General features: G+C 44.9%; 1 protein-coding gene across 4 annotated transcripts in view; it reads right to left on the bottom strand.

Annotated features, from left to right (window-relative positions):
• The window catches only part of zhx3b (zinc fingers and homeoboxes 3b), a 74,466-nt gene that overhangs the window by 17,380 nt on the left and 30,940 nt on the right, over positions 1–26,146 (bottom strand). The window contains exons 1-2 of one of the 4 annotated variants that reach the window (XM_078554970.1): positions 16,786–16,997; positions 15,251–15,490 (exon numbers count right to left, since the gene is read on the bottom strand). The exons of 1 other annotated variant lie outside the window; for it this stretch is intronic. The gene's annotated coding sequence lies outside the window, so the exon portion shown is untranslated. Of the gene's footprint in view, positions 1–15,250; positions 15,491–16,367; positions 16,453–16,785; positions 16,998–26,146 lie in introns of those variants that run through there. 2 more of the 4 variants (XM_078554972.1, XM_078554971.1) reach the window with 2 other exon arrangements.

The following is a 26,146-nucleotide window of genomic DNA, read 5'->3' as shown; positions in this document are numbered from 1 at the left end:
ATTATCATTGATTGTTTATAAGAACCCATCTGGTTCACTAATGCCCTTTAGGTAAGAAAATCTACCATCCTTACCTGGTCTCCAGGCCTACAGCAATGTGGCTGACTCTTACCTACCCCCTGAAATGGCCTAGCAAGCCATTAGGGGTGGGCAACAAATGTTGGCCTTGCCATTGATACCTACATCCCATGAAAGAATAAAGAAAAACATTCAAAAGTACCAAATTGGCAGCAAAGTACTTTGGAACATCCTTGGTGGGGGTGGGGGTGGGGGTGGGGGTGGGGTGGGGGGGGGGGAGGTGGTTTCAGAATTTTTTTAGTATGACACAACTTGAAATATTCTTTTCAGAGTCCAGACACAATCCAAATTCGGGAACACAAAATTAGAAATTGGAGTGTTGGCTGTTTTGCACAATACATGCAGAGTGACAATTTCCCATGGCCATTGTTACTCTTCACTGAAACCTTAATGGGTGAAGAAAAATGTCCTCAATTTTGGCTGTGTGAAAATGATAACTGTACAAGAGCATACGGGCAATACTCTTGAAAGCAAAACATGCCCTTTCTCCAGAGGAAGACACCCCTAGTACAAAGAAGGATCTATGAAGGTATCTAGCAGATACAGGCCTTCTATAGACTTTGCTGCCAGCCAATGGTGCTACTCCATGAACTAGGTAAGCATTTAGTGATGTAATACATACACGATGTGGCGTGAAGCATGGATGGCATGAGGAGCGCTTAGTTGCGCGTCACGTGGCTGATGTGGGGGTTACTTAGTAACATGACGTGGATGACAGAGGAAGTGACAGATGAAAGAAAATATAAACAAATTCACAAAAGAAAAGGAAGCAAAATAGTGGTGACTTTGGACCTATAGTGGCCAAAATACTCAACCACTAGACGTTCTCCTTATGTCAAGTCCGAGTCTGTAGATTTATTGATAGATATTACTTGCTATGATTTGTCAACAACTCTGTAATTTTTTTTTATTCATTCATGGCATTGCTCACTAGGCCAGCATTTATTGCCCATCTCTAATTGCCTTGAGAAGGTGGCGGTGAGCTGCCTTCTTGAACCGCTGCAGTCCATGTGGTGTAGCCACAGTGCTGTTACGAAGGGAGTTCCAAGATTTTGACCCAGTGACAGTGAAGGAACAGCGATATATTTCCAAGTCAGGATGGTGAGTGGTTTGTAGGGGAACTTCCAGGTGGTGGTGTTCCCTCATGTCTGCTGCCCTTGTCCTTCTAGATGGCATTGGTCATGGATTTGGAAGGTCGTGTCTATGGAGCCTTGGTGAGTTCCTGCAGTGCATCTCATTGATGGTACACACTGCTGCTACTGTGCATCAGTGGTGCAGTGAGTGAATGTTTGTGAATGGGGTGCCAATCCATTATCAGGATGGTAGATGGTAAACCAGATAGCCCTCAGTCTTCTTTCACCTACTCCCTATGAAATGTCAGATGCCCAAAAGCCAAACAGATGCGTTGATTCTCAACATGTGTGGAGGATACCAGTGGCATAAAGTTGAGGGGTCAATGGAGACACTGCAAGTGGTTGACCGTCTCAGGGTCCTCAGGGACTGGATGGCATACTGCAAAACAGTCTCAATGGTGCACCTGAACCTCCCCATGCATCCCTCTTCCCCTGTGCAGTGGTGGCTGAGTACCTTGTAGCGCAGTGGCTGAGAGCTGTGCACATCTTATCGTCGCTGTGCACCAAGACCAGCTTCACCTCTTCTGTAATGCGCCCACTGATGTCAGCTACACAAGGCATAGCTGCATTGTCTTATTCATTCGTTAATTGCTGAGGTGATGATTCATAATCCCTTTTGCTAAACTCCCTAACTTCAGGTTTGACCCGAAGCAAATTATTCAATCATTTACAATGTGGCTGCAGAATACTGCACACATTCATTAGTGTTCTAAATAACCAAACAGAAAATGACTTTCATTCACTTTTCATTCATGCTCATTATCCAGTTTTTAACTACATTAAGATTAAGGTCTTGGAACCTTTTCATTGTGTTATATAAATGTAAGTTGCCATTTTTTTATTTGGAGAGTAACATCAAGCACAGAAAAATGATGTGTCATTTTTCCTCCTGGTGTTATATTTCCTTTCCATCTCAGTTTTGCTAAAATGGTCAAAGTCGGTTTTACTGAGGGCTGGGTTAGGATAAACAAACAAATATCTAGTCGAATAATTGGCACCTTTTAAAAGAGGAAATTAAGAATAGTCACATTACAAAATTTAGTTATTTGGCCTGAAAGGGGCTTTTTTTATTATGCTGTTACTATGAAGTTGAATTTGGCCCAAAATGGGTTAATTGCCTGAACAACATAAGTTATCTGGGGATGTTGTTCAGTGCAAATGGGCTGGAATGCCAGTTGCTCGCATAGCAGATTTGTTTTCAGACAATGGAGAAAATGCAATATCTCAGAGGTATAGGCGCCTGCAATGTTGAAATGATGCCCGAGTTACCAGCCGGTGTCTTAGCTGAAGCACCATCATGGCTCCCATGCCAGAGGTTTTCTTATTCAAAGCGGTTTGATTGACAGCTTGGCAGGCCAATCCCCAGCACACAGAGGGCAAGGGCAACGCCAGGCTCTCCCCAAAATGTCCGACTAGACGAAGCAATGAGCAATGTTATTTCCCTTGTTGTGGTAAGCTGATGACCGACCCCACTGAAAACCACGTTCTGCTCATTCGTATTCTACATAAAGAAATTTCTTTCCTTCATGTACTACATGTAAAATGAATCAGTTCATTGGTTCACAATTGGCCTGATCTCACTAGAATGCTCATCGGTTCAAGCTTTTAATGAAGTGAGAAACACACGTGGCATTGCATGAGGGACCACAGGAGCCAATGCACACAATGAGGGCATCTTTACTGTTAATAACCCCTGGATCAGGCTGTTTATCTAGATATTGAGCAGCAACAGTATATTCCTGAGTCTTGGAGTTCACTGGCGGGCATGATCGGTGATGCTGAACTAGAGACCATCCAGTGAAGATCAAAAGTTTGCATATATTACATTTGGAAAAAGTCAGTGCTGGCAAGGAGAGAATAGCAGATGCCCAGACAGAACAAGGCTTTCTGATTGTTTAAAAATTCTTTCACAGGGTGTGGGCATCGCTGGCTGGGCCAGCATTTATTGCCCATCCCTAATTGCACTTGAGAAGGTGGTGGCGAGCCACTTTCTTGAACTGCTGCAGCCCAGGTTTTGTCGGTACGCCCACAGTGCTGTTAAGGAGAGCTTTCCAGGATTTAGACCCCGCGACAGTGAAGGAACGGCGACATATTTCCAAGTCAGGATGGTGCATAGGTTTGGAGGGGAACCTCCAGGTGGTGGTGTTCCCATGTGTCTGCTGCCCTTGTCCTTCACGGCGCCAGAGGTCGTGGGTGTGGAAAGTGCTGTCGAAGGAACCTTGGTGAGTTCCTGCAGTGCATCTTGTAGATGGTGCACACTGCTGCTACTGTGCGTCGGTGGGGGAGGGAGTGAATGTTTGTGGATGGGGTGCCAATCAAGCGGGCTGCTTTATCCTGGATGGTGCCAAGCTTCTTGAGTGATGTCGGAGCTGCACTCATCCAGGTAAGTAGAGAGTATTCCATCACGCCCCTGACTTGTGCCTTGTGGATTGTAGTCATTGCCTGACACTTGTGTGGCATGAATGTTACCTGCCACTTGTCAGCCCAAGCCTGGATATTGTTCAGCTCTTGCTGGACATGGACTACTTCAGTATCTGAGGAGTTGTGAATGGTGCTGAACATTGTGCAATCATCAGCAAACATTGCCACTTCGTACCTTGTGATGAAAGGTCATTGATAAAGCAGCTGAAGATGGTTGGGCCTAGGATGCTACCCTGAGGAACTCCTGCAGTGATGCCCTGGAGCAGAGATAACTGACCTCCAACAACCAGAACCATCTGTCTTTGCACTAGGTATGACTCCAACCAGTGGAGACTTTTCCCCCCATGTTCCCATTGACTCCAGTTTTTCTAGGGCTCCTTGATGCCACACTTGGTCAAATGATCCCAAGGGCAGTCCTCTCACCTCACCTCAGGAGTTCAGCTCTTTTGTCCATGTTTGAACTCAAGGTTGTAATGAGGTGAGGAGAACTCAAACTGAGTGTCAGTGAACAGGTTATTGCTAAGCAAGTGTTGATTTGATAGCACTTTTTTTGACCCATTCCACCACTTTCATTGCCCATGCCCTTGAGAAATGGTGGTGAAGGTTCTGGCTGAAGATTTTATTTTTAATTTATTCATTCATGGGATATAGGCATCACTAGGCATTTATTGCTCATCCCTAATTGCCCTTGAGAACTGAGTGGCTTGCTAGGCCATTTCAGAGGGCATTTAAGTCAATCACACTGCTGTGGGTCTGAAGTCACATGTGGGCCAGGCCAGGTAAAGACGGCAGACTTCCTTCCCTAAAGGGCATTAGTGAACCGGATGGGTCTCTACATCAATCAACAACAGTTTCATGGTCATCATGAGACTTTTAATTCAAGATTTTTTTACTGGAATTCAAATTTCACCATCTGCCATGGCAGGATTCAAACCCAGGTCCCCAGAGCATTACCCTGGGTCTCTGGAGTACTAGTCCAGCAACAATACCACTAAGCCATCAGCCCCCCTGAAGATTGTAGCAAATGCTTCAGCCTTATCTTTTGCACTGATGTGCTGCGCTCCCCCATCATTGAGGATGGGGATATTTGTGGAGCCTCCTCCTCCAGTGAGTTGTTTAATTGTCCACCACCATTCACGACTGGATGTGGCAGGACTGCAGAGCTTGGGTCTGATCTATTGGTTGTGGGATTGCTTAGCTCTGTCTATCACTTGCTGCTTATGCTGTTCGGCATGTAAGTAGTCCTGTGTTATAGCTTCACCAGGTTGACACCTCATTTTTAGGTATGCCTGGTGCTGCTCCTGGCATGCCCTCCTGCACTTTTCATTGAACCAGGGTTTATCCCCTGGCTTGATGGTAATGGTAGAGTGGGGGATATGCCGGGCCATGAGGTTATAGATTATGTTCGAGTACATTTCTGCTGCTGCTGATGGCCCACAGCGCCTCATGCATGCCCAGTCTTGAGTTGTTAGATCTGTTCAAAATCTATCCCATTTAGCATGGTGGTAGTGCCACACAGCACGATGGAGGGTATTCTCCACAATGACTGTGCGGTGGTCACTCCTACCGATACTGTCATGGACAGATGCATCTGCAGCAGGCAGGTTGGTGATGATGAGGTCAAGTATGTTTTTCCCTCTTGTTGGTTCCCTCACCAACTGCTGCAGACCCAGTTATGTCCTTTAAGGCTCGGCCAGCTCGGTCAGTAGTGGTGCTATGAGCCACTCTTGGTGATGGACATTGAAGTCCCCCACCCAGAGTACATTCTGCATCCTTGCCACCCTCAGTGCTTCCTCCAAGTGGTGTTCAACATGGACGAGCACTGATTCATCGGCTGAGGGAGGGTGGTACATGGTAATCAGCAGGAGGTCTCCTTGCCCATGTTTGACCTTATGCCACGAGACTTCATGGGGTCCAGAGTCGATGTTGAGGACTCCCAGGGCAACTCCCTCTCGATTGTAAACCACTGTGCCAGTGGGACAGGATATATACAGGGATGGTGATGGTGGTGGCTGGGACATTGTCTGTAAGGTATGGTTCTGTGAGTATGACTATGTCAGGCTATTACTTGCTGCAGAATTCACAGTCTCTGACCTGCCTTTGTAGCCACAGTATTCATATGGCTGGTCCAGTCAGTTTCTGGTCAATGGTTACTCCCAGGATGTTGATAGTGGGGGGATTCAGCAATGGTAATGCCATTGAATGTCATGGGGAGATGGTTGGATTTTCTCTTGTTGGAGATGGTCATTGCCTGGCACTTGAGTGGTGTGAATGTTATCTGATTATCTGTTGTCTGATTGCTCTGTGGGAAACGATGAGAATCATGTTTCAGGCCAAGTCAATATCAGATTCTTATTGTCACAAATTAAGGCATATGCTGTGTTCCAAATGCTAATGTGCTATTCGCAATATCTGAAGGAGCCTTCAGTGTCCAAAGCCAAGCTTTGATCCACACTATCTGCATTCATGAGTTTGACTGACAGCAGAAGCTGATGGTGTAAAAGGTCAGGATGACCACATAAACCAGCCCTGTTGGCAAAATCAAAAAAAAAAACACCTTGGACTGGCTGCCACTGATACTATAAGCTACGGTTCTGGGCCCCCAGACCAGAGGGCACCAATCCAGCAATATTTGGCCAACAATTTTAAATTTATTTCTGATCTTTTCAAGCAGCAAATCTCTGTCAGCTCCCTCTCTTAAAAGAGTGACATTCATGGTCAGGACCCATTTCAAAAATCAAAAACATATGGGGTCCTGGATTTTTTTTTAAATACAGAGCCACCGAGAGCCAAAAGGTGATCCTGAATCTGTACAAATCTCCTGTCAGGTTACAGTTAGCATGCCTAGTCCTGAGAATTGGGAAGGGTGTTACGGCCCTAGGCGGGGTACAGAGGAGATCTACGAAGATAATACCAGCCATAAGAGGCTTCATATTATGAGGGCAACACTTGAAAACAGAGCTTCATTTGTTAAAAAGTGAAAAAGTTTAAGAGATCGGACAGGCGCAGAGATTTCTAAAGGCGATTGATGCAATCAATTGGGAGAAATAATTTCCAATCAGTGAATCGGGAAGAGGCAGAATTTAAGACCATTTCCCTGGAAATAAACATAGAGGTTAAGATTTTACTCTTAAACCCAGGGAATTGTTCGGACATGGAATGTCCTAGCGGGAAGCAGAATCCATAATGGTTTCTTTAAAACGGGAGTGGATAAATATTTGAAAGAGATGGAACTAAAACCTTGCATTTACACGACACTTTTCACAACCACTGGACATCTCAAAGTGTTCTGCAGCCACTGAAATACTTTTGAAGAGTCATCCATAATTGGTCACATAAACGAATTTAAAAAGACAGGTGAATGGGACTAGCTCCTTCATAGAGCTGGCATTGCCACAATGGGCTGATAGACCTCCATAACGGGCTGCAAAGATTCCACAATTACTACGAGACCCATCGTCTAGTTTTACACAGGAGGATCGGCCATTTTTATTGATATCACTTGATCCATGGGATCTCCTAGATTGGTTTTAATTGCCTGAGTGGGGTGGGGGATTGGGGTAGGGGGGATTGGGGTAGGGGTGTGGTGGTCAGAGGGGAAGTTTTCCTAAGTATTTTTTCCCTTATTAGCCCGGGGTACTTTTTAACGTCTCTCTTAAGAGGTGGCATGGTTGTGGGAGGGGGAGCATTGGGTGGGTGTGAGAAAGTGTCCAGTCATCATGTGGTGTGAGGCAGGTCGATGGAACTGTTTGCCCTTTTGCGCCCATCAATTTTCTAGGTTCATAATAGGCCCAAGGCTGCTGGTGCTCATAAAACCAGCAAGTCCCTTCAGCAGAAAGAGAGAAGAGCAGAAATTTAGAAGGAAAATATAGCGCTGAAGAACTGGATCCTTTTTTTTTTCCCTTCTCCTTTGTCTGTGCCTTAATATTTTTTTGTTCAGTCAGTGCCGATGACATCACCAGGTTACTGAACCTGATGGAATGAGAGAGCATCGTACAGTACTGACATCCAGCTCCCTCCCAGTTCAGTTAACTCCTTGAGGCCCAGTCATTTGTTAACAGAATCAGCAGTCCCATTTTAAGAAGAAACTTTCAACAAAACAAGTTAGTACTTATTTTGCCTCTATCTTGTTTCGATTAAAAGCTCTCATTCTTAAAAAGTCCCTCCTCAGAAAAGTACAATCTGCCTCCCTCCGCCATCCCACACCCGAGGGCAAGTCAGCGTCACGGCAGGAAAGAGTTGTCGTGCGAGGGAGGATTCCTCCATGGAATCAGCCTGCTTGCTGAACCTTTCGTTGGAGCTGTTTTGCGGGGCGGGGGGAGGGGTGGGGGGTGGGGTGGGGGTGGGGGGAATCGAATCAAGCCAAGACCTGACAATTAGACAGACTATAATCCATCTCACACTGCACTTCTGGCTTCAGTCGGTGCTGCATTCAACACAAGGGCCCCGCCACCCTCTATCCTCTTGCTCTGTCAGCCCCCCTCAGACTTCTCACAACCAAGAGGCAACATTACACACACAGAAACTAGACAGGGTTACAGCTGAGGTTGCCAATTCTGGTTGAAATTATCCCTGGAGGTTTCATCACTGACCTCCCACAATACCGACCTGTCAAACAGCCTTTCCTCCCCCCCGCCAAGCCCCAGCATCTCCTAACATTTTAATATCTAAGTGCTCTAAACTAAAAGAAGGAATAAATCAAGCACACAATATTTTTTTCTTTATTGACCCTGATTTTTCTTTCAGAGTTGCTGGTCATGATGTTTGGGAGGTGAATCTTAATTCTAGGAGACTCCAGGGCAATCCTGGAGGGTTGGTAACCCTGAGTTACAGCCTCGGCCCGCCTCCGATAACAATGGTCCATGGCAACATTCTGTTCTGTGCCAGCAATTTGGGCAGCCAAGCCGGCGGTTTTCAAAGTCAGAGTTCAAAGCCCTCCTCGATATCGTGGAGGGGGTAAAGGTGGGAGCAACGTGGAGGATAACTAGGAGAAGGCTCTGCGCTGCCAGTCAGTCTGACACAAAATATAAGCGCACAGGTCTTGATCTCGGGTCAGCACAATCCGAGATGTTACACTGGCGTCTTCTGTTGTACGACATGGAATTGGTCAACCTCCAGCCAGGGACTGACTACGTCTTCTACCAATGCACCAACTTTGTTGCCATAAGGACATGGGTTTAGGGCAGGAATGTGCAGTTGAGGTAGAAAGTCAGCCTTGATCTTTTTGAACAGTGCAACAGGCTCGAGGCTGTCTGGCTTATTCCTGCCCCTGTTCCTTGTGTCCTTACTAATCAGATGATTCGCATTTAGAAGTAATTTTTGTTGTTGGGAGCATGGAGCGTCTTTTGCTGCAATCTCATCGCCTGATGAAGGCGTTGATGCCTTCATGGGCGCGGGTCACAGGTCTGCCCAAGTGACTCTCTTCAGGCAGGAGGCTAGATAAACGTTGGGCTATTCATCCACAGGGGGCATCAAAAACCAAGCACTCAACACTGTTCATTGGGCGGAGTGAGAGGCCGCGATTAATCCAATTCTGCTCTCTCTACTCCAGAGCGTCGGGGCCTTCCAAACTACTAGCACAGAATAGCTAACTCGGTGCTGATTGGTCATCAAACCCAATGTCAAAACTGGCCTACATAAAACTGGATGGAAATACAAGTCTCCCTTTGTTACATGTCAGTTTAGTGTGGAAGCCTTGGGCAGGATTCATTTTTAAACGAATATAGCTGCTGTAGCTATCCAAGTAGATGCTGCTTCAGCATGTGAACTCTGCCAAATGCACTGTTTGGTTGCTGTGTTCAGGATAGTGTCTCCAACAATGAATGCAAAAGAGTCGTACGTGGATAAAATAAAAAATGCAGTTACATTTTTTTTTAAACCTTCCTGCAGACAAGAGGGGTGTGGCAGTCTCATCTGTGCTCTCCTCATCAAGTGAAGGTGAGTGAGTTTAAGCCACAGACTGCCTTGGGACATCAGATTAAAAGCACTGCACTGCTTGGAGATGCAACAACAGACTATTTTTTCTTTTCTCTCTCTATTCGAATGAACTGCGGCACTCATTAAAAAAAAAACGCGGGTGACAGCTGCCCCTGGGAAATGGAGCAATTTTCCGCTTTTGCATCCAGTCTCCGCATCAGGCAGCCTGACTGGCTCCATGTAAACATACCCCAGATCCAAGCAAAACTCTGAATGGGCCAACCCCCCACCCCCATCCCTCAATAACAACACCTTGCTTTGATTGAGATTACGGCTGTAATGCGGGAAAACCTCCCGAGGCGCTTCACAGGAGTGTTAGCAAACAAAATATGACACCGGGCCTAACGTAAGGAGCTATTTGGGCAGGTGACCAGAAGCTTGATCAGAGGGTTTGAGGAGAGAGGGCTTCAGAGAGCAACTGGGGCATAGACTACTGAATGTCTGGATGCTGATGGCAGAGCAATGAAAATCATGGATGTGCAACAGTCCAGAATTGAGGAAGCACAGAGATCTTGGGAGTGGTCCCTTTTCACTCCTGCTGTATTGAGACCACTAAAATACTCCTGGCATTCGATCATTGCCTGGATTTCCAATATTTCACCACATTTCCCTATGTATACTGCAAGCTGGATATGCTAGGACTAGAGTTGCCAACTCTGGTTAGATGAATTCCTGGAGGCTTCATCACATGACCCTCCTGCAGTAACTGCTCCACCTCCATAATCTCACCATTGGTTGTCTAACACACTCATCTCCACCAATCGGAAAGCAAACAAATTCTTCATGACCTGATTGGATGACTGTGTCTGCCAGTTACTCAAGCTCCCTCTCTCCGCCATCGCCAATATTTTTAGGACTAATAAACGGAAAAAAGACAATTTTTAAAAAAATGACCCTATAATTTTTTTTTACCCCTCCTGGGCTGCTCACAGCCATATTCTGGAGATTAGTCTTTAAAGAATCACAGAAATGTTACTGCACAGAAGGAGACCATTCAGCCCATTGTGCCTGCACTGGCTCTCAAAATGAGCAATTCACCTAGTGCCATTCTCGTGCTTCTGCCTGTAACCCACAGGATCACAGAGTCTCCGGACAATCCTGAAGGGTTGACAACTCTAACTGGAACAGTCACCCAACTGGACTTGCATAGGTGCAGTAGGTTGAAAAAGGACATCCACATTTCTCACGAAGGCACACCAGATTTTCCTAGGGGCCTTCCCTGAGGCTGGGACACGAGTGCTGTAGTACTGGAACTGCATTGCTGGCCTGCACAAAATGGCAGTCAGAGTAAAATGGCCACTCTGCTTCAGCAGCTGCAGAGTTTGAAGACACAGAGGAAAGCTGCTGCCTTGGAGAGCAATGCGGTGTTATAAATGGGGAACAAAATTCCGAATCCAAGTGCGCAACGTCACCCGCATTTTCACGGACCAAAGGTTGTATGATTATTGTTCCAGCTCACTGCTGTGATGCTGTGTATGTACCAGCATGGACTGGTTGGGCCGAATGGCCTATTTCTTTGCCGTATATTCTATGCAAACATTACAATGCGGTGTAAAACAGGCAGATTATAGTCCTTTCACCAGTGGGAACTGGGTTTAATCCAATTTATTCCAAAGGGTCCAACAGTCTCTGCAAGCAGCAAGAATTCTGTGTGAAGTGATCTAGGGCAGCCTTATGAACAAGTGGTGACATAGTGGTATTGACACTGGACTGGTGTTCCAGGGACCCAGGGTAATGCTCTGGGGACCCAGGTTTGAATCCCACCATGGCAAATGGTAAAGTTTGAATTCAATGAAAATCTGGAATTAAAAGCCTGATGATGACCATGAAACCATTGCTGATTGTTATGAAATCCCATCTGGTTCACTAATGTCCTCCCTTTGAGGAAGGAAATCTGCTGTCCTTACCTGGTCTGGCCTACATGTGACTTGAGACCCACCAGTAATGTGGTCGGCTCTTAAATGCCCTCTGAACAAGGGCAATTATGGATGAGCAATAAATGCTGGCCTAGCCATTGACACCCACATCCCAAGTAAAATAAAGCCTTTAACGAGAATTCACAAGCCTGATTGGTTGAGGTGGGAGTAGGAAACAGGGTGGGGCAGGAGGTGTATGAGGTAGGGAGAAATAGAAACAACTTAATGCATTGAGGAGTGCTCATGAGGTTGGTAGGCACAAAGTAGAGGGAGAGATTTATCCTACATCTGACATGTTCTACACTTGACCCTGGAGTGACTGATGACAACACTGGGTACAAAAATAATGGAAAATGTTCTGTTCCAAGCTACCAACATCTCTCACTCTGCCAAGTGCAAGTTAAGGTTTAAGGGTCATATTGTCCTTAGTCTGACATTTATATTGAAAATGTGGACAAGTACATGAATAAACAAGGGAACAAGACCAAAAGAAAGCAATATTGCGACTGAGTCTTGCTCACAGACAAAAATGCTTCTCAGTTGGTAGCAGTCTTGCCTCTGAGTCACAAGGCTCTGAGTTCAAGTCCCAGTCCAGGGCTTCAGCACAACATTCAAATTGACACTCTCAGTGCAGTACTGATGGAGCACCGCACTGTTGGAGGTGTCGAATTTTGAATGAGATGTTAAATTGAGGCCCCTTCTGCCTGCTTGCGTGGATGTAAAAGGTAACATTGTACTATTTTGAAGATGATCCGGGGAGTATCCCTGGTGTGTTCAATATTTATCCCTCAATCAACATCGCAAAAACAGCTCATCTGGTCATTATTGCATTGACGTTTGTGGGACCTTGCTGTGCGCATATTGGCTGCTATGTTTCCTATATTATAACAGTGACTACACTTCAAAAAGTACTTCATTTGCTGTAAAGGGCTTTGAGATGTCTGGTGGTAAGCACTAACTCCTGGAAAGAGGAACGGCTGTGTACGCTCACTTAGATCACACTGTGCCCACCGGCGCAACAGTCAATCCTAACATGATTCTGTTCCAATTACTCTCTAATACCAGATTGCACTTTACATCGCACAACCTAATGTAGGGGGTGTGTGTGTGTGTGTGTACGCGTGTGTGTACGTGTGTGTGTGTATGTGTGCGTGTACTTAAGTGCATGTACATGCGTATAACTAATGTGTGTGTACGTAAGTGCGTGTACATGCATGTATATGTACATGCATATAACTAATGTGCGTGTACATATATACATATATATATATTGTGTGTGTGTAAATATGTGTGTGTGAGAGATGTCTGGGATGACTGTCTAGTAGTTGCAAATGATAAAGTCACAGGCTGATTCTCCGCATCTGACACTGCATCTGCGAAGAGTTGCACCCCCTAGTGTTGTGGCACAAATAGACACAGTCTTCTATTTTCTCTTTAAAAATTAGCCCTTGAGAAAATGCTTGCAAAGGACTGTTGAGGTCAATCATGAAAATTGCACCAGACAGAAGGAATAAATGAAAATTGACCTCTGAACTTCAGGCCAGACCTGAGTTTTGAACCTCACAACATTGGATGCAATGGCCATTTCTGAGTCCCTCACGGTACAGTGGGAGCCGGGGAGGTGTGCTCCATGAGCTCAGGGGGCATAGCAGGTGCAGGACCAGCAGAATAAGCTATGCCAGAGACAGATCTACTGCATCAGACACAAGGTGGATCTGAGAGACATCTAGGGGATGAGGCGGTTTGGACTCAGCAGGGAGCTTGTGACCGAGTTGTGCCAACAGGGTCATAATGGAGCAAGCAATGGACGGAAAGGCAGCAGCAAATGTCACCACGGTTTTCAACTTTAGTGGCACAGGGTCCTTTCTGGCATCCTTAAGGGGACGCCACAGGAGTCAGTCTCTAGGAGTTAACTGGGTGTCTGGTTTCACAGCCGCATGCATACGCCTGATTGCGACTGCCAACTGAGCTTTTGTTGCCACAAGGTACTGGGTCATCACTAACTGTAACCACCAACAAACCTATGACAGCCTTAAATAGGAAAGTAATATGATTCCACCAACACGCAGATTGAATGCAACCACTGACACAATTTTAATGAACGTCAATGCACAATTTTCATGGAGAAACACAATCGCCTTCACTCTGAGGCAATCAAATGTGGCCCAGTTCTTTGAAAAAGAAAGATGAATGGGCATCTGGCTCGTTGTGAGTTATGGGCTGCCTGGCACAACTGACACAGGCTGCGCACTGTCGCCAAAATTATTCAGTCTGCACACAGAACAAATATTCAGAGTCAGATGTACTTCCCAGGGGATAAATTGGAGGCAAGAACATAACAAACTTGTGATACGCTGATGGCACAGAGATACTTGCAGAATCAGAAGGGGCCCGATAAGATTTCGCAGATCAAGTAAAATCCAGAAGCTTAGAATATAGCCTGAGTATGAATATCAAAAAGAAATAAGTATCTGTAGTTGGAAGGAATACATTAGAAGAAACTAGAGAGTGAGAGATTGAAGTGGATGGAGTCACACTGGAACAAGTGGATAGGTTTGTCTATTTAGGGCAAATGAGAACAGAAGATGGCAGATTTGATGCAGCAGTTAGAAGGAGGATAGAGATAGCCAGAAGTAATTTTGTGAAGATGAAGGATGTGTTAACACCAAAAAAGCTCATGCTTGTAACAAGGAAAAAAACCCATAAGACGGTGCATTCTATCCACTTTCCTGTCTGCCTCAGAAACCTGGACAATAAATAAAGATCTCCAGAGGCCTTTGAAATGTGAGAGCCAAGACGTACGCTTAAAATTCCATGTACAGACCAGAGGTGCTTGAAATTACAAGAGCGGAAAGAACTCTGAAAAGCGACATCCAGAAAATAAAATGTCACTATTTTGCCCATTTGGTGAGAGCTGAAAAACTACAGAGATCTCTCCTAGAGGGCAAAGTGGAGGGCAGCAGAAAAAGGGTTCAATCTAGGCGTAGTTGGATGACGGACCTCACCCAGCGATTACAGAAGAGATACAGCGGATGTGTGAGGATGGCACAAGACAAACAAGTGTGACATACCATGACAATCAATCAATCTCCCGGTAGGAGTAGCTACAAGCAAGACAGGACAGGAGAAGGGGCAACCTTACCTCCGCACAGCCCCTTATACACTAGCAGAGATCAGACATAAGGCATGAATGAACAGCTTGCAAACACTTGCCTACATAACAACGGTGACTGCAATTCAAAAAAGTAATCTCTTGGTTGTAAAAGTACTGTGCGGATATCCTGAGGACATGATAATACAATATTATAAACGTAAGTTATAAAGCAAGTGCTTCAGATGCTTGAAGTGGATAAGGGGTGAGGAGAGGGGGAGATGTGAAGCTGAGATCTGCAACATTCTACAGACAATGACCTCAAAACTGACTCAAAATAAAGAGCACTAGCTTTGGCATGGAAGATGTGGAAGCAGAAGTCACCACCAACAGCACAGTCCCTGAAGTAAGAGAGATAGATGCGGAAGAGTCTTATTCGCCAACAGGTACAATAACCTAGTGGTTATGTTACTAGACTAGGAATCCAGAGAGCACAAATTCAAATTCCACCATGGCAGTTTGAGAATTTGAATTCAGTTTTTTAAAAAATCTGGAATAAAAAGCCGTCAAGGTTGTTGTTATAAAAAAACAAAAACAAGTCCCAGGAAATCAGACCCTGTCCCAGGAATTCAGACCTCATCAAGGTAACGATGGAGGAGTAGGTAGTTGGTGGGGACCTCTGCCCTTCCGCTAATTCTTCAGTACCGGCACCATGTATTTTTTAATTGTTCTCCATCCCCATCATTGTATATTTGTGGATAAATGGCCGTAGCTGGGCTGATGCAAGATTAGGTTAGTGTATGTAATGATAGTTGGTGTTCTTGGGCAACAGCTCTTCTGTGGTATGCCATGAAGATCATCAAGTTCTCTTCACTCTGTGAAGACAGAAGATAGGGTAGAATGAGTACACAGACAAACTTGTCTTTAGGAACCGTAGTAATAGACAGATTAAGTACTAGTGCACAATCAGCACGTAAGAACACATGGTTGCAATGAGATACAAATCACAGGATACATTACTTGCATGTCACATACCAGGTGGTCCTCTAACCTTTTCAGGACCAATATCTTCGAGAGCCTCCCTCCCCATTAGAATCATAGAATGGTTACAGCACAAATGGAGACCATTCAGCTTGTCGTGTCTGTGCCAGCAAAAGCCCCACTCCCCCGCCTTTGCCCCGTAGCCTTGCAAGTTATTTAAAATCTTCAGGTAATGATCCAATCCCCTTTTGAAAGCCATGATTGAATCTGCCTCCACCACACTCTCGAGCAGTGCATTCTAGATCCTGATCACTCGCTGTGTAAAAAAGCTTTTCCTCATGTTGCCTTTGGTTCTTCTGCCATCCACCTTAAATCAGTGCCTCTGGTTCTTGATCCTTCCCCCAATAGGAAGTTTCTCTCTAGGGAAGGCAATGGCGCAGTGGTATTGTCCCATGACTAGCAATCCAGAGACCCAGGGTAATGCTCTGGGGACCAGGGTTTGAATCCTGCTACTGCACTGGTGGAATTTGAATTCAATAACCATTGTTGTAATAACCTATCTGGTTCACTAATATTCTTTTAGGGAAGGAAATCTGCTGTCCTTACCTGGTCTGGCCTACATGTGACTCCAGACTCACAGCAACGGGTCTTAAATGCCCTCTGAACAATAAATGCTCAGTATGAATGAAATATGCAATAAATGCCCACATCCCATGTATGAATTTAAAATAAGAAATCTACTCTGTCCAGACCTCTCATGATTTTGAGTACCTTTATCAAATCTCCTCTCAACTTTGTGTAGTGAAAAAAGGGGTCACCATCTATTCCAATTCCTGCCTTTTGTTCTTTCCAAGTCTCAAAACACAAGAGCAGTGTAGTTTAAGAGCGGAATATTTTAAGGCATGAAAATTCTTTCTTGCAACATAATTCTCCATAGCCTTTAAATGTAACGTCATTTGCATTAATCTGCAGTTTAACTTGTACCAACTCCCTTGCCAACTCCTTTTCTCTGTGCATGCAGTGTTTCTTGAATTTATGAATAAATTCCCCTATAACATCATTCCCACATAGATCATTCATCTTCATATTTTGTGCACGTACAGCATTTTAAAGATTTCTTTAATATCTCAAGACTTCATCCCCCATGTGGCTCTTTAATCCACATATTAAGACAGGGCAATATTCTTACCTTAGCATGGTCCACTTTTTCAAGTCATGATGGCTCCTCAAGACTTCTTTCCAGATCCTAAGAGTGGTGGGTCATCCTGACCTTGTCAGTGATGTATTGCTACCTGCCACCTCCAGGAACAACTTCCACCTTTTAAAATCCTGCATCAGTTCATTCCAGACATACTGCAAACGAAAATTTATTTCCTTTGGAGCGACACTAACAAAAGGTCAAGAAAGGGAATTTTCTTTTTTCAGTTGCAAAAGCAATAAATGGAACAAAGGCAGGGCTGCTGCTAACCATCACTTTTCCACCCAAAAACCTGACGGCTTCAAAATGTTGTCCAACAGGCTCTCCAAGACCCACTCTAATGAAATGAGCTTTTCTCAAATTTCTTGTGCTGTCTCACTAGCATTTCCAAATCAGTTGCCTTGCTCATTAGGTGTTTGAGCTTTGTAATAATGCTTGTGTCGTGAGTGGATCAGGCCTCACTGCCTTCAGTGAGATTGTGCTTAACAATTTTTTGGGGATGGGGAGGCCAGGGGGCGCACAATTCTAAAAAGAATATTTAATCTTTGATTGGAGGGGTTGAGTGGGGAGGGTGGGGGTTAAGGAAGAAGAAATAGTCCTGAGTGAGTGCATTAATCGTAGTAGTTAATTTTAAAATTGGTACATGCCTAGCTTCCCCAAACCAGCCCATGAAGGATGTAATAGCCAAACCGCGGTTTACAGCAATGGCTCTCAGAGTGTTCTCTGTGAGGGTCCCCCAAGTGGTCCACAGACTGACCCAAATGCAAATCACAGGCGTGCAAGCTGAGGCTAGACGAGAAAACAGGCCAGAACCCTCATCGCCACCACTCATGTGACATCACACAAGACCGGCTCCTGCATGCGTGGCATGAGTCATCATAAGCATAAGCAACAACGATGTCGTTTTATAAGCAAGATTTATGTTACTATTAATTTTGTTTGGCTAATATAGATATAAGTATTAGTCTCTCAATAGTAGTACACTGTGACGATTTTATAACATGTCTCGGACTGTTTCAAATTCTTATATTACTATTGTTTATAATATTAAAATGTCTACACTTCTGTTTCTGGCATGGATTAATAATTTACTTATACTTAATAAAACAATGCACAGAAATATATTACATTTAGTAATGCAAAAAGCAGAAAAATTGTTTCCAGAAGCGTTTACACAATAGCCATTCTTCCCATTAATTCTGACGAGGTTTTTTTTTGTGTGTTGGCAAGGGAAAATGGATGGGGGGGACTGGTAGATGGTCAGCAGATGAAGAAGTTTGAGACCACTGCTTTACAGCAAGGCCACTTGCAATTCAAATTCTTTGGATTAAATACAGAATCCGTCTGACAGCAGAATAATGGGGCGGATGTTGCAAGAAGAGAGCCCAAAACCTTGAACTGAGATGCAATTTGTATACCGTAGCCCCATGCGTAGTGCAAAAAAAAGCACGCGAGATTTTTTTTAAAAGCAGGGAAATAATATAACACAACACTCACACATCTGCCAGTTTTCCATATTAACTGGAGCCAGCAGCAACTTAACATGACATCACAATGTAGTAAAGAAAGGTCAACAACAATCTCCCGGAGGCTATTCATGGCTGCTTCAGTAGGTTAGAAACTGGTTTTGGACAGTGAAGATGAAGTGATAAGGAAATAAATTATAAGCAAAAGAGCTGGAGGAGTGTATTCGTGTACGCTGCCTGGAATTTACCTCGAATGAGCCAAGAGTGAATTTATTGGCGACACAATGACCTGGCAACTCCTGCACAATTCATCAGGAAGCCTTTCTTATGAAATACAACTTGAACGATCTCTCCTGCAACCACATCCCCACACCCTCCCCACCCCGTCAGACTACAGGGAGGGAGAGAGAGAGAGAAAGTGTAGATAAAAGCAAAAAAATGCGGATGCTGGAAATCCAAAACAAAAACAAATATACCTGGAAAAACTCAGCAGGTCCGACAGCATCTGCGGAGAGGAGCACAGTTAACATTTCGAGTCGTTAGCTGTGTTCCTCTCCGCAGATGCTGTCAGACCTGCTGAGTTTTTCCAGGTATTTTTGCTTTTGTGTGAGAGAGAAAGTGTGTTGGGAGATGGGGAAAGAAATAAAGAGTGAGAGAAGGTGTGTGTGGACAGAGAGAAAGAGAGAAAGTAAGTGTGTGGAGAGACAAAATGTGTTGCATGTGAGTAAGAGTGAGTATGTGTGGGGAGGTGGGGAGAAAGAGAGACAAAGTGTATTTGGAGAGAGGGGACTACAGAGCAAGAAAGTTAGCTCTACATCTGTCATAGGGGAAATGTTAGAAGCTATTATTAAAGATGCTATAGCAGGGCACTTAGAAAAATTCAAGGCAATGATGTAGAGTCCACGTGGTTTTGTAAAAGGCTTAACCAATTTATTGGAGTTCTTTGAAGGAGTCACATATGCTGTGGATAAAGGGGAACCAGTGGATGTACTGTACTTAGATTTCCAGAAGGCATTTGATAAACTGCCACACCAAAGGTTATTGTGGAAAATAAAAGCTCCTGGTGTAGGGGGTAACATATTGGCATAGATAGAAGATTGCTAACAGGAAGCAGAGAGTTGGCATAAATGGGTCTTTTTCTGGTTGGCAGAATGTGAGGAGTGGTGTGCCACAGGGATCAGTGCTAAGGTGGATGTGGAGAGGATGTTTCCTTTTGTGAGAGAATCTAGAACTAGGGCTCACTGTTTAAAAATAAAGAGTCGCCCATTTAAGACAGTATGAGGAGAGTTTTTTTCTCTCAGAGGATTGAGTGTCTTTAGAACTCGCTTCCTCAAAAGGCGGTGGAAGCAGAGTCTTTGAATATTTTTAAGGCAGAGCTAGATAGATTCTTGATTAACAAGGGGGTGAAAGGTTATCAGGGGTAGGCAGGAACGTGGGGTTGAGGTTACATTCAGATCAGCCATGATCTTATTGACTGGCGGAGCAGTCTCATGGGGCCAAGTGGCCTACTCCTGCCCCTAATTCATATGTTTGTTTGTGTGTTGTGTGGAAGAGAGAGAGAGAGAAAAAGAGAGTGTGCAGGGAGAAAGCGAGAGAGGAAAAAGAAGCAAATGCAAACATGAACAGGTAAAGGGAATTGCAGAATTCAAAGCGAGAGAGAGAAAAGGACAAAGATAAACCAGGTGAAACAGGACATAAAAAGAGCGAAGGGAATGGAAGGGAAGATGGATCAGAGAGAAAAAGTCCAAGGTACACATGAGCAAGGGAGACCAAGATGGCCGGAGCATGTGTACACAGTCCATTACTGACAATTGACATTGTTTTGTGCTTAAAAAGATTGAATTATCCAATGATTTGAATTCAACACTGTAAACAAGATCGCAAAGTGGGAATTTGGTGTTAACGAAATTGAATTATCAGACCATTTGAACTTTAGATAAACTTTAAATTGAGCAAAGACTCTATGCGATAACATCAGGAGAATTTGTAACTAAAGGTCATCTCCAAAACCCGCCCTGCTTCAATGCATTCAACCAATCCCCAAATCAGCTTCATGAATATTCAACACGCTCAGAGCATTTGCATATTTTAAAAACTGCAATTCATCTGCATGCTCAGCAAATTACCTTTATACAGCTATCTACAGCTAAAACAGTGGTAAACAAATTCCTCATTTTAGTTGGATTTTCAAATATTCAGTGCTGGGCTTTCACCCGGTTACAAGTTCAATGCTGGAGTGGCTGGCATTGGAAAAAAAAATAGCACAGTAAATTTTTCCACAGTAGACATCGAGGCCAAATTTTTTATTATTTTTTTTAAATGAGCACGGTTCCGATACAGAGTCTCCTCGATGCTGACAGGAGCCCTGCGATGATACAGGGCAGGAGATTTGCATTAACCAGTGGCTAAGAGATGAGAAATAGAACCAGAAGAGACAAATGAGCCCAAATGTTTTTGCTGCAGCGGACTGAATAAATGTAATTTTCTGAGCACACCATTGTCTTTCCAGTTTTAAAAAATGTGCACATGCTTTGATCATGTTCAACAATCATGCAGCTGATTTGAGAATTGGTTGAATGTAGTGCATTATGCCTATGCAAACTTGCAGTGGATTCAGGGTAGAGGGATGGGGTCTTGAAGGCGGTTTTGAATTACAGATTCTTTTGACATTTGCACATGCAGTCTGTGCTTCACTTACAAGTTACTTAGTTCAAATGGTCCAATTCTGTTAGCGCTTCATTTGAAATCTGCTGCCTTATTTACATTGCTGAATTCAAATAATTGGGTAATTCTACGTATGAAAACAACTCGTCAATAGTGGACTGTGCACACATGGGCTGGTACTTGTCTCTCTCGGTCTTGGCCATTCTCTGTGGCCTTGGTGGATAACCTGGGGTCCAGGCTGCGGCCTACCAACCTCGCGCTATCTTTCAACAGAGTGTCTGCCGTTCAGAATGCTAGTCGAAGACGCTGCATGCCTGAACTCACTCCCTCGAGGCTGACAAGCCATTTTGGCACAGCTCAGTTCACATGAAACCCTCTGCTGAGGCCCCAGAGTTGGAGAGGAAACTTCAGATATAGAACAACCCCTCCCCCACATTGGAGACTGAGAAACACCAGCCCCTACAATGAAACAAAGAGGAACTCCTCCCCCACCAGACTCCAAGCAACCCCTCCCCCACCACCAGACATAACGAACCCTCTTCCCCACCCAGACATCGTACAACCCCTCCCAAAACCACTCCCCCTTTCCCCTTGTCAAACCAAATACAAAACCAAAAAAAAAGGTTTAAAACATGCATATTATTTTTCAAAATAGAAATCAAGCTTAATGAAGATTTCACTACAATTTTTAACAATTCAGTGTCTCAATACAGCAGCGCAACAAAATGGACTAAATTCTCAAGTCACGAAGGTAATCGTGGCTTTTTTTTTTAAACATAAGGGCTGGAGAAAACTTATGGCCTCTCGAAGGCTTGCTTGGGTACACGTGCCAAGCTGTGTGGTACTGAGCTGTTCAGACATGGTGACGTGCCCAAGTCCGATCTCTGGTCTGTGCGGAGTTGGCTGGTCTCAGGCAGGTAGTGTTGACAGATGGGCCTCGCCATTAGGCCAGTGGGGAATATCTGCTCAAAGTGCTGCTGTGATTGTAACTTTAGCCAAGCACATCATTAAAATGAGGAGTGCAGAGAGGGAGAGAGAGAGAGAGAGAGGGGAAAAAAACAAACATGCGGGGAGCAGAAGTGAGCATCACCTCAGCAAAGAAAGGCCCAAGATTGAAAGATAAAAATCAATCATGGTCCCCATTTCCAATTGCCATTCAGTGCACCTGCGCTGGCAAGGACAGGGGGTTTGGAATTAGGGCAGAATCAGGGCTGTAATGTGCCCATCAATATCCTACCCCCCACCCCCCACCCCCCCCAAGGCAATTAGTTTGCTGGCATTCTGTCCCTAGGCTCCAGTACCATGGCCAATCAATAGCCATGGAAACGGGGCCCAGCAGGAGGCAGCACCTTCAGGAAAGGGAGCAAGATTTCTGGAGCACAGCGAAATATGAAAAAGAACACAAAGGAAACCAGAATGCCCTCTCAGGGCTCTTCACCTCAAATCAGGACTTTAGTCTTTTCTGGTCTGACAGGAAAAAGGAAGCTCGTTTCCCGTTTCAGAAAACCACACATTATTCTTCTGGACATGGATTACTGGTACTTTAGATTAGCTTTCCAGTTCTAGAATTCCGAATTGGTTGTTAACCAAAGCCTGTTTGAGGGAATAAAAGCAGTTTAAAATGAGAACAGCTGACTGCTCAGTTCCTCAGTTTGCACAGGCTGCAGTTAAGAGAACCATTTAAACCATTATCAGCCAGCGCAGCACCGAGCAGGCCTTTAATCCTGGGCAGCGTTTACAGTTTCTTGCCTACTTGTCTCTGAAGCAATGACTGAACAAGCTGTTTGATTTTTTTATTTAAAAAGTATTATCTTTAGAATCACTTTTGTGCCCCCCACGATGGTGAACAATTTTAAAATTGCAGGGGCCAGCTGTTAGTGGAATGCGGTAATAGAACAGCAGCAGATAGACTTGCATTTATATAGTGCTTTTCACGACCACCAGACGCCACAAAGCACTTTGCACCTCATGAAGCATTTTTCAATTGTAGTCACTGTTGTAACGTATGGAATGTGACAGCCAATTCACGGACAGCAAACTCCCACAAACAGCAATATGATAATGGACAGATAATCTGTTTTTGTGATGTTGATCGAGGGATAAGTACTGGTCAGGACACTGGGGATAACTACCCAGGTCTTCTTCAGAACAGTGTCACAGGGATCTTTTACAACCACCCGTGCAGGCAGACCACCTCCGTTTAATGTCTCATCCGAAAGATGGCACCACCTACAGTGCAGCATTTTCGCAGCCTTTATTTCTGTGTTCAAGCCCTCAAGAAGTGGGACTTGAACCTGAAACCTTGTGACTCAGCAGCAAAAGTGCTACCAGCTGAGCCACAGCCAGCCCTAGCTAAGTCATCCGGTGTCATTCCTCATGAGGTCAGCAAAGGCCTTTGTGTGCTCTATTTGGCCATTTGGGCGGGGGCAGACAACGCAACATAGACCAATCTGGTTCTCACCCAACATCAACAGGCATGGACTTTCCAACTCTCATAACCATCAGGAATAACAACGCTCAAGAAGTTTGACACCATCCAGGATAAAGCAGCCCACTTGATTGGTACCCCATTCACAAACATTCACTCCCTCCACCACCGATGCACAGTAGCAGCAGTGTGTACCACCCACAAGATGCACTGCAGGAACTCACCAAGGCTCCTTAGACAGCATCTTCCAAACCCACGACCACTACCATCTAGAAGGACAAGGCCAACAGATAGATGGGAACACCGCCACCTGTAAGTTCCCCTCCAAGTCACTCACCATCCTGACTTGGAAATATATCGCCGTCCCTTCACCATGGCTGGGTCAAAATCTTGGAACCCCCTCCCTAACAGCACTGTGGGTGTACCTACACCACATGGACTGCAGCAGTTCAAGAAGGCAGCTCATGACCACCTTCTCAAGGGCAATTAGGGACAGGCAATAAATGCTGGCCTATCCAGTGATGCCTACATCACATGAATAAATTTTAAAAAAGGAACATGAAACTTGGTTGATTCGGAACCCTAGCTCCCCTCCCTCAATCAAGGATCATCTGAAATTATTGTATAGCAACTACAGGAACAATTACTCTGACTGAGATCAGATGACTCTGTAAGGTACTTTACAGCAATTTGCCAACGCTCCTTCTACAGCACCTCCCAAACCTGCAGCCTCTATCACCTGGAAGTACAAGGAAAGTAGACACATGGGAACGCCATCATCTGCGATTTACCCTCCAAGCCACTCACCATCCTGACCTGGAACTATATCGCCGTTCCTTCACTGTCGCCAAGTCAAAATCCTGGAACACCCTCCTGAACAGCACTGTGGGTGTACCTACACCATATGGACTGCAGCAGTTCAAGGCTGCAGCTCACCAACACCTTCTCAAGGGCAATTAGGGATGGGCGAAAATGCTGGCCTTGCCAGCGATGCCCACATCCCCTGAATGAATAAAAAAGATACAAGGGGGATGGAACCTGGAATCCACCAGCTTGGTTCCATGGCAGATTGAAGTGATTTGGAAATTTATTCCAACCTAAGTCAGCTGAAGCAATGTTTCAGTAAAGTCCACGGACATACATTACAGCCTGTGCCAATTGCGGCTGGAGGAGAGGTGGTATGGGAGTAATGCAAGCTGCAGGGCGGGTAGGAATGTGCAGCTGTGTGATCTTATTGCTCAAATGGGGGAGTTCAGAGAAGTGCTGCTACACTTGTGCAAGGGCTAGGCCTGCAACGTGGAAGACTTACTTTACTAGAAGCATTGAGATTTGATGGGATGAACTGTGTCTACTCATGAGTTCAGCTGCATTCTGGTCAATGCAAAGGACACAGATGTGACTTTTTTTTTTAAGTGGTAAACATTAACAGACTATCTTTACTTTGGCAGAATCAATGTACAACAACCAATTAAAGTGCCCCAGCTCTTGATAAATACCACACAAATCTATCTTCGCCTGAATGAGAACAAATGACATTACTAAATGCGATATTAAACCTGTGAAGTAGGCACTTGTAACCAAGGGGCCAAACCCACACCAGCCGAGCCTTGCTGGAATCCGGCAAGCCAGACTACAAATCAGTGCCTGCCTGCTCATCTGTGTCATTGTGTCAGTAACTTGTGCTTTAAACATTGAAAACTTATCTCAATCTAGCCCAGGGTTGACAACCCTCCAGGATTGTCCTGGAGTCTCCAGGAGATGTCAAAAAAAAGAATTTGTAGCATGAAGTTCTTTTTCTTCAAACACTTTTGTTTCTTACTTGTAAAATATTTCTGACGTCGGGGAAGGGAAAAAGATTGTTTGATTGGCTGAGATGGTCAGAGGCAGGTCATGCAATGAAACCTCCAGGAATACATCCAGCGCTGACAACCTAGTCGAGCTGAGCACCTGTGTGCACGTGCATGTCCACACCTGTTCCCCTGTCTGCATGTGTGTCTGCGCATGAAAAGAAAGAAACGTTTGCAATTATATAGCACCTTTAACGATCGCCTGGTATCCCAAAATGCTTTACAGGCAATACCTTTAAGTATAGTCACTGTTGTCATGTAGGAAATGTCCCAGCCAATTTGCACTCAGTGAACTCACTCCCACAAACAGTAACATGATATTGGCTGGATAAATATTTTTGTGTGATTAAATGGTCGGCCCAGACCAAGTGGGTAACTCCCCTACTCGTCTTCAAAACAGCGCCATAAGTTCTTTTATGTTCACCTGAAAAGGCAGTCAGGGCCTCAGGTTTAACACCTCATCCAAAAGACGGCACTGGAGTGTTGGCCTTGAATTTTATGTTCAAGTCCTGGAGTGGGACTTGAACCCACCACCTTCTGACTCAGATGCAAAAGTGCTACCTATACCAAGTGAGCTGGCATGGGCAGCAACAACCCTGGGATGTGACACTTCCACATGCTGAGTGGGTTGTGCGCGAGATGGACCCAGCAGGATAAGGGCGATGATGTGCAATCACAGAAAGCACAATGAGTGACGCTGGCCCACAAGAGCTACATCCTCTCAGCCAGCTGTCCAGCTTGTTCAATCTGCGCAAACTGCTCTCCATCAGATCCTGAAACTTCCACACAAAAATGCAGCTCGTGCAACAAATTGCCCCACAGCCCTCCCTCCTCTCCCACCACCTTCCTTAAATCGCACCCCCAACCCCTGCCTTTTCTCTCTCTCTCTCTCTCTCTCTCTCTCTCGAGTTCCGACAATCTGTGAGAACCATCAGTGAAGTTAGTGA

The sequence above is a fragment of the Cetorhinus maximus genome, chromosome 13 (assembly GCF_964194155.1).
Source record: "Cetorhinus maximus chromosome 13, sCetMax3.hap1.1, whole genome shotgun sequence".
NCBI classification, from domain to species: Eukaryota; Metazoa; Chordata; class Chondrichthyes; order Lamniformes; family Cetorhinidae; genus Cetorhinus; species Cetorhinus maximus.
The sequence above is the reverse complement of the archived record's forward strand: the minus strand, read 5'-3'. Positions and strand labels throughout refer to the sequence as shown.